We start from the raw sequence: 9,549 nt of genomic DNA, 5'->3' as shown, positions 1-9,549 counted from the left end.
TTCCACAAGTAAATTCTCTAAAGATAAATTATCTTTGGCATAAGGCCACATGTAACATGAAATACTAGTTTCGACCATTTCTTTTAGTAAATTATTTCCTTATTTATGAATCCAATTGCTGGTGACTTTTTCACTTAATCTTTTGATGTCAAAAACAATATAAATGTCCAAAAATGAGTTAGAAATCTTTGCCTCACCTTTTCTTCTATAAATATTTTATAAGATGTCTTCATTCACCTTAACAATTAATAAATAAATAAAAGACATTTGCTGTTAAATTTGGAAATCTTACATCTTTTATTGCATTTTCAAATTTTACCCAAATTAACTTATATTAAATAAGAAATAATATACTAGCCAATGTTTATGGAAAAACTGTTGTCCATGGGTCACAGTTGGCCCACCACATATTTGTGTTAAAAGTTTAATTGGGCACACCTGAGCCCTTCCATTCACATATGGTTTATAGCTGCCTTTGAATGACAGAGAGGGAGAACTGAATAATTTCATCAGGGATGCTATGGTCTGCAAATTCTAAATTATTAATATAGTGACCTTTAGGCACAAATTGTGTTGACTTCTGATACTGATAATTAAAATGTGTACACTGACTGAAACCTTTATAATAACCACTAAAAATTTTGTGTAGAGTTGGACAGCCACATTATTTGATATCAACGTAAACCCCTTCATATATTTTGTAATAAAATTTACAGTTCTTTTAATTCCTGGAATTATAACTTGCTAGTTTATGGTATATTTTTATTCAGGTATCAAGAACCCACATCATCAATCAATTCTAAACTTCAGTATTTTCAAATATTTCCAATTAACTGTAGAAATTATAGATTCAACAAGAAGGTAGGAGTTAGTAGCTCCATGACTCTTTCCAAACTGGAAAACTCTTCAGTAATGTTAAAATTTGTTTTCTTCGTTTTTCAGCAAGTATGGATCTCAACCTTCAACTGAGTACAGTGTATGCATATCAGCAATAATTTGGCTCACTGAATTAGAATTACAGTCATAATAGAAAAAAGGTTAGAAAATGTAAGTTGAGTCTGGGTAACATTCAGTATTATTTAAAATTTTGGCTTCATGGAAAAGCAAAAAAGGAAAAAAACAGTGCCAATGTTGCATGATCTTGCATAATCATCTTCTATATTCTAATCATTATAATGCTTAAAGCAGAGTGAACATACAAATTTTTAACAAAAGAAAAGTTCAAATTTATATACAGTAAAATTTTGCCTATGTCAACATCTTTATCCCTATTAATTAAGTTTGTCATTTAATTAGGTAATTGGATGCATTATATGTGTATGATATTAACTCAAAATAACGACTAATATAGGAAAGCTGTAAAAACTGTCAACTATTGATTAATTTAAAAAAACAGCTTAACTTCAAGCATTAATTTAAATATAAAACTGATTATTGCAAATGTAGTCATATATGGTTTCCAATAATTTTTAATCTTCAGGCTCCTATTAGAAATTGTTATGTGCTACTTAAAGTGTTCCCCAAAAGAAGGGCAATTTCACAGTTTTCTTGAAAGTATATATTCATAATTGTTCTCCAATTGATAAATTAAGTGGCAGAGTAGATTTTAAGTTGGGTAATAGAAGATTTTTGATTTCTCAAGAAACTATAATTCCATTAATTTTTAGTTGTGCTGTTTTTCACATAATTACAAAGTAGGCCATTGTATGGAGAGAATAATATATGTAATACTCTAGTAAGATGGTCACTTCTGCTCATGGTCTTGTATAGTAAATTAAAAATAGTGTTTAGCGTGATTTACTGTTTCCTAAATTTCTAGAAAGAAATCTCTCTTGTGCATTCTTGCTCTGCCTCTTTCTGTCTGAATTCAATTTCCCAAAAAATATTGTGGAAGAAATAGAATTTTAAAAGTATCAAAGAAGGAAATGGCAGTTTCATAGTTACAGAGTGGAACACATGTGTGCAGCTGCACAGTCATGCCAGGTCATTGTGAAGCATGGGCTGTAGCCCATCAGGATCCTCTGTTCATAGAACTTTCCAGGCAAGAATACTGGAGTGTGCTGCCATTTCCTATTCCAAAGTATCTTCCCCACCCAGGGATCAAACCTGTGTCTCTTCTATCCCCTACAGTGGCAGGCAGACTCTAACATGGCACCAGCCAGGAAGCACAGAATGAAAAGCTAAGTCAAAAGGAAGGTAAATGAATGAGAGAAGGATGGGAATTTGAATAGAAAAAAAAATGTATACAATATGCTTGCCAAGCTGCTGTCAATGAAATTATGAGTAGTGAAAAATAACTCTGGAGACAATATGAAAATTAATAGATTTTGAAAAATTCTGAGTTTTGTTTAATTGCATTTCATTATGCCTCTAATTTATGAAATAGGACTTTTTTTTTTTCATTTCCTTGAGAAAAGTACATTCTTCCTTGCCATATCCATGAAGGCTCTCTTGACTTGCTGATTCCTAGAATATAGATGAATGGGTTTAGCATGTGGACAACTGAGATATTTTGCACAGCTACTCCTTTGCTCAAAGAGACCCTGTCCTTTGCTGATGGATTCATGTACATGAAAATGCAGCTGGCATAAGAGGTGGAGATGGCATCATGTGGGAAGAACATGTGGAAAGGCCTTTGTCTTCTGAGTGGTAGAAGTAGTCGTCAAAATTGTTCTGATGACATATGTATCAGTTCAGTTCAGTTCACTTGCTCAATCGTGTCTGGCTCTTTCTGACCCCATGAACCACAGCACTCCAGGCCTCCCTGTGCATCACCAACTTCAAGATTTCACGCAAACCCATGTCCATCAAGTCAGTGATGCCATCCAACCATCTCATCCTCTGTCGTCCCCTTCTCCTCCTGCCCTCAAATTTTCCCAGCATCAGGGTCTTTTCAAATGAGTCAACTCTTCGCATCAGGTAGCCAAAGTATTGGACTTTCAGCCTCAGCATCAGTCCTTCCAATGAACACCCAGGACTGGTCTCCTTTAGGATGGACTGGTTGGATCTCCTTGGAGTCCAAGGGATTCTCAAGAGTCTTCTCCAACACCATAGTTCAAAAGCACCAATTCTTCTGTGTTCAGCTTTCTTTATTGTCCAACTCTAACATCCAAACATGACCACTGGGAAAAATATATCCTTGACTAGACAGACCTTTGTTGGCAAAAGAATGTCTCTGCTTTTTAATATGCTGTCTAAGTTGGTCATAACTTTCCTTCCAAGGAGTAAGTGTCTTTTAATTTCATGGCTTCAGTCACCATCTGCAGTGATTTTGGAGTCAAGAAAAAGAAAGTCTGACACTGTTTACACTGTTTCCCCATCTATTTCCCATGCAGTGATGGGACCAGATGCTATGATCTTCGTTTTTTGAATGTTGAGCTTTAAGCCAACTTTTACACTCTCCTCTTTCACTTTCATCAAGAGGCTCTTTAGTTCCTCTTCACTTTCTGCCAGAAGGGTGGTGTCATCTGCATATCTGAGGAGATTGATATTTCTCTCGGCAATCTTGATGCCAGCTTTTGCTTCCTCCAGCCCAGCGTTTCTCATTATGTACTCTGCATAGAAGTTAAATAAGCAGGGTGACAATATACAGCCTTGACACACTCCTTTTCCTATTTGGAACCAGTCTGTTGTTCCATGTCCAGTTCCAACTGTTGCTTCCTGACCTGCATACAGGTTTCCCAAGAGGCAGGTCAGGTGGTCTGGTATTCCCATCTCTTTCAGAATTTTCCAGTTTATTGTGATCCACAGAGTCAAAGGCTTTGGTATAGTCAATAAAACAGAAATAGATGTTTTCCTGGAACTCTCTTGCTATTTTGATGATCCAGCGGATGTTGGCAATTTGATCTCTGGTTCCTCTGCCTTTTCTAAAACCAGCTTGAATATCTGGAAGTTTACGGTACATGTAATGCAGAAGCATGGCTTGGAGAATTTTAAGCATTCCTCTACTAGCGTGTGAGATGAGTGCAATTATGCAGTAGTTTGAGCATTCTTTGGCATTGTCTTTCTTTGGGATAGGAATGAAAACCTACATTTTCCAGTCCTGTGGCCACTGTTGAGTTTTCCAAATTTGCTGACATATTGAGTGCAGCAGTTTCACAGCGTCATCTTTCAGGATTTGAAATACCTCAACTGGTATTCCATCACCTCCAGTAGCTTTTTTCATAGTGTTGCTTCCTAAGGCCCGCTTGACTTCACATTCCAGGATGTCTGGCTCTAGGTGAGTGATCACACCATTGTGATTATATGGATCATAAAGATGTTTTTTGTACATTTCTTCTGTTTATTCTTGCCACCTCTTCTTAATATCTTCTGCTTCTGTTAGGTCCAGACCACTTCTGTCCTATATTGAGCCCATCTTTGCATGAAATATTCCCTTGGTATCTCTAATTTTCTTGAAGAGATCTCTAGTCTTTCCCATTCTATTGTTTTTGTCTATGTCTTTGCTTTGATCACTGAGGAAGGCTTTCTTATCTCTCCTTGATATTCTTTGGAACTTTGGATTCAAATGGGTATTATATCTTTCCTTTTCTCCTTTGTTTTTTGTTTCCCTTCTTGATATATGTATCAAGTCATTTCAGTTCAGTTGCTCAGTCGTGTCCAACTCTTTTCGACCCCATGAATCACAGCACGCCAGCCTCCCTGTCCATCACCAACTCGTGGAGTTTACTCAAATTAATATCCATTGTTCGGTGATGCCATCCAGCCATCTCATCCTCTGTCGTCCCCTTCTCCTCCTGCCCCCATCCCTCCCAGCATCAGAGTGTTTTCCAATGAGTCAATTCTTCACATGAGGTGGCCAAAATATTGGAGTTTCAGCTTTAGCATCAGTCCTTCCAATGAATACCCAGGACTGATCTTCATTAGAATGGACTGGTTGGATCTAGTTGCAGTCCAAGGGACTCTCAAGAGCCTTCTCCAACATCACAGTTCAAAAGCATCAATTCTTTGGTGTTCAGCTTTTTTCACAGTTCAACTTTCACATCCATATATGACCACTGGAAAAACCATAGCTTTGACTAGATGGACCTTTGTTGGCAAAGTAATGTCCCTGCTTTTTAATATGTTATCTAGGTTAAAGGGAAAATAATCACAAGGAAAATGGTCAATAGCACTACACTTATAGTAACTGAGCTGTATGAAGAACATGAGTAATGGGAATATGATTAGGAATGAAGCCAGCCAAGAGGCCAAGACAAGCTGTGTGAAGACTCTGTGATTCTTGATGGTCATGTAGTGCAGTGGTTTGCAGATGGCAATGTAATGGTCGTAGGACATGGCAGCCAGAAGGTAAAACTCAGTGACTCCCAAGAGAATGGAAAAAACTTAAATAAAATAACTGAGCCATACAATCATTAAAGGAAATGTTTTTTATCTCCTGTAATAATGGTGGCCAGGAGCTTAGGAATAGTGACAGTTGTGAATGACACTTGTAATATGGAGAAACTCCTCAGGAAGCGATACATGGGGGACTGGAGTTGGGCATCCTGTAGCGTCAAGGTGATAAAGGTCAGGTTCTCAGTTATGCTGAGCCTGTAGTTGATGAGCAGAAAGACAAAGATCATAACCTGAAGTTATGGGTCATCTGACAGTCCCAGGGATCAACTCTGCTGTTTCTGTGTAGTTTCTCATTTTTCTTCTTCTTCTTTTGTGTACACTTTTGGAAAAATAAAAAGAAGCCTCAAATAAAAGGGGCTTTGCAGGCCAGGAAGCAACAATTAGAACTGGACATGGAACAACAGACTGGTTCCAAATAGGAAAAGGAGTGCGTCAAGGCTGTATATCATCACCCTGCTTATTTAACTTCTATGCAGAGTACATCATGAGAAACGCTGGACTGGAAGAAACACAAGCTGGAATCAAGATTGCTGGGAGAAATATCAATAACCTCAGATATGCAGATGATGCCACCCTTCTGGCAGAAAGTGAAGAGGAACTAAAAAGCCTCTTGATGAAAGTAAAAGAGGAAAGTAAAAAAGTTGGCTTAAAGCTCAACATTCAGAAAACGAAGATCATGGCATCTGGTCACATTGCTCAATGGGAAATAGATGGGGAAACAGTGGAGACAGTGTCAGAATTTATTTTTTTGTGCTCCAAAAATCACTGCAGATTGTGAATGCAGCAATGAAATTAAAAGACTCTTACTCCTTGGAAGAAAAGTTATGACCAACCTAGATAGTATATTCAAAAGCAGAGACATTAGTTTGCCGACTAAGGTCCGTCTAGTCAAGGCTGTGGTTTTCCCAGTAGTCATGTGTGGATGTGAGAGTTGGACTGTGAAGAAGGCTGAGCACCAAAGAATTGATGCTTTTGAACTGTGGTGTTGGAGAAGACTCTTGAGAGTCCCTTGGACTGCAAGGAGATCCAACCAGTCCATTCTGAAGGAGATCAGCCCTGGGATTTCTTTGGAAGGAATGGTGCTAAAGCTGAAACTCCAGTACTTTGGCCACCTCATGTGAAGAGTTGACTCAGTGGAAAAGACTTTGATGCTGGGAGGGATTGGGGGCAGGAGAAGAAGGGGATGACAGAGGATGAGATGGCTGGATGGCATCACGGACTCGATGGACGTGAGTCTGAGTGAACTCCGGGAGATGGTGATGGACAGGGAGGCCTGGCATGCTGCGATTCATGGGGTTGCAAAGAGTCGGACAAGACTGAGTGAGTGAACTGAACTGAACTGAACTGATTCTTGAATAGCACTGGAATTTATTTCTTGAAGTGTTATCCATTTTTGATTTGACTTGGGGGATCTTTTAAACAACTTAATAAAAATAGACAACTTGCTTTAAAGTAATTTTTTTATCTTATGCTGGTCTGAATTTCTCATAGAATTTTTCTTTTAAAACTCCAATTTACTGATTGAAGCCAGGCTAAAATTATTTTTAAAAAGCTAATCCAAATCATGGGCTTTCCTAATGGCTCAGTAGTAAAGAATTCACCTGCATTGCAGGAGACTCAGGTCCATTCCTGGGTTGGGAAAGTCTGCTGGAGAAGAAAATGGGAATACACTCCAGAATTCATGCCTGGGAAATCCCACAGACAGAGAAGCCTGGCGGGCTACAGTTCATGAAGTTGCAGGAGTGGACTTAGCCGCTAAATGATAATAATCCAAATCGTGCACTCTGAATGGGAAGAGCAGGGATTTTAACATAGGCTTTTCTAAGCGTTTCAAATACCAAAATAAAAATGATACCTATTGACTTTTTAAAATCCTTTCCCATTGAGAAAATCCTCATCTTTTCTTCAAACCCAGTAAAATTGTATTATTTCCTAATCTTTCACCCAATGTTTTTGCTTTGTTTTTTTTTTTTAATTTACTAGTTAATTTAGTAAATCCAGGTATGTCAGAAAAAGATCACTCAGATGGGTCCATCCAAAATGAAAGTCATTAGAGTAAAATCTTTCATAATGTGACAAATTTCTAAGTTTTCATTAAGAAAATTCTCACCTTCCCAACCTCCTACTCCTCATCTGAAGCCACAGGCAATACATTCATTGTCATGACCTCCTCAGGTATTAGAGCTGGGGTCCCTGAACTCCATGATCTAATGTCTGATGATCTAAGATGGAGTTGATACAGTAGCAATAAAAATAAAGTTCACCATAAATGTCACACTTTTTGAATAATCCTGAAACCACCTTCTACTCTGGTCCATGGAAAAACAGTCTTCCAGGAAATTGGTCCCTGGTGCCAGAAATGTTAGGAATATCTTTAAAGAGTCCAGAGTACAGAAGAGGCAGAGTGGATCTTTAGTAGACTGTAATTAATGATATGTGTCATCGGCTAAAGTAAAACTTAAAATATTATCTTCCAGGAAACATTTTTTTCCTTCAAAATTTCTCCCATCTAAATGATATTAATGCTCTCTTTCTCTCTCCCTCTCCCTCTGTCTGTCTTTCTATATATATGTATATATAGCTTTCTGCTGGGAGCCAGCGTGAGGAATCCCACCCGTGGAAAATGTCATGAGGAAGGAAGCCTGACAAAATGCAAGGGCATGATCAGGCTTCAGGGGTTCCCCCTGGAATTTCCTGAGCATCCACCCCCAAAACCAGAGTCTGCCTGCTTTACTGTGTTATGCTTTCCACCTACTCTTCTGACATTAACAGGGGGCTGTCCCCCCACCACCTTTTTCTGGAAAAAGTTAATTTAGAGCTTTTAGATAATAAATCTCCTGGGCATAATAAGAGTGTTTCAATCCAAAACCCCCCCTGATGGCTTTCTAGCCTGCCTGCCGGACTCTCACAGCTGCGCATGTGATTGTTTGTGGCCTCCTGACCGCGAGAGGCACAGGAAGCTTAAAACATCCTAGGAATGTAGGGGCTTCCAAGGAGTCAAAATCATTAGAATAGAACTGATTAAAGGTTTCATTTGTTGAGCCAATACTTGCTGCCAAATTTTCATATCTTTTATTTGTAGATATAGTTGGTATATAGAAAAAAACAGGTAGTAGACCTGGTATTAGCAACATTAGATCTTTGAGTTAAGCACTTTCTTCGTTATAACCCACTGCAACTTTGTTCTACAAGAATGTAACTTTATTTAGTACTTTGAAGGTGATGCAGAGTAAAGAAAAAACACTTCTAGGGAAAGAGTTTTCTGGTTGATAGACATTTATCTAGGAAGAAAGCCATAAAAATGTTAACAGGCCTCTTGGCCAGAAGATAATGTAAATCACCTGAGACCTTTTGTATACGGGAAGGTATGCAAAAAGAAAGCCTGGTCTCAATGAGGGTCAGGACTGCTACCCTGCATAACTCTGCATATTCCATTATTTCTTTATGTACAACTTGGGGTATATAAGCTGATTTTGAAAATGAAGTTGTGAGTCTTGCACCGATGCTGGGCTCCCCCATGTCATTCTTTTCTCCCCTTCTCCAGCTGAATTCCCATCTGGAGCCCAGAGGTTGGCCAAGTCTACTTACTTGCCCTGGCTTCTAAGATCCACGTGAGAGGGAGCCTAAGGCGGGGCACCCTCTGCTATTCAAGTGGGTGCCGGTGGCCTAACGTAGATGGTACAAACCTCTTGTCTCAAGGTTTTATTAGTTTTCCGTGTAAACCAAGTTATTCAGCCTCTTTTCTCCACTAATTTTCCTACTACACTATTCTTTCCTGATCTCTTTATATTTCTAATTAAATAGTCCTTTCCCAGACTCCGACTCCATCCCTGTTTCAAATTCCCTGGATCCACTGGGGCTGGACCCCAGCTGCTTTCTAACCTAAATTTTTTTCTTTTATCTCCATTAATACTTTGTTAATAGAAAGTCATTACTACCTTGGAATAATCCAAGAAATAGCAAAGAAGGTCTTTTATTTTGTCTTTCTAAATAACAGTTATGATAATAATAATGCATTAAATAATAATATTTAAAATAATGCATTTTAAAAAGAAGTGAAGAATTCCCCCCCTACATTAAACCAGTTCATTTTTATATCACTCATTATGAGAATACTCATTAAATAGCAAAGTTTACATTCCAGTGTCAGAAGTTTTGGCAATAGACTATTTAGTTTCAAGATACAGGTTTGCTGATCTGTAGCATGTAATG

At 38.3% G+C, this 9,549-nt stretch overlaps 1 pseudogene; it reads right to left on the bottom strand.

Moving 5' to 3' along the window:
* Window positions 1-954: 954 nt before the first annotated feature.
* Window positions 955-5,631, bottom strand: LOC128048167 (olfactory receptor 6C1-like; annotated as a pseudogene).
* Between the last annotated feature and the right edge of the window lie 3,918 nt (window positions 5,632-9,549).

The sequence above is a fragment of the Budorcas taxicolor genome, chromosome 5 (genome assembly GCF_023091745.1).
Source record: "Budorcas taxicolor isolate Tak-1 chromosome 5, Takin1.1, whole genome shotgun sequence".
In the NCBI taxonomy this organism is placed as follows: Eukaryota; Metazoa; Chordata; class Mammalia; order Artiodactyla; family Bovidae; genus Budorcas; species Budorcas taxicolor.
The sequence above is the reverse complement of the archived record's forward strand: the minus strand, read 5'-3'. Positions and strand labels throughout refer to the sequence as shown.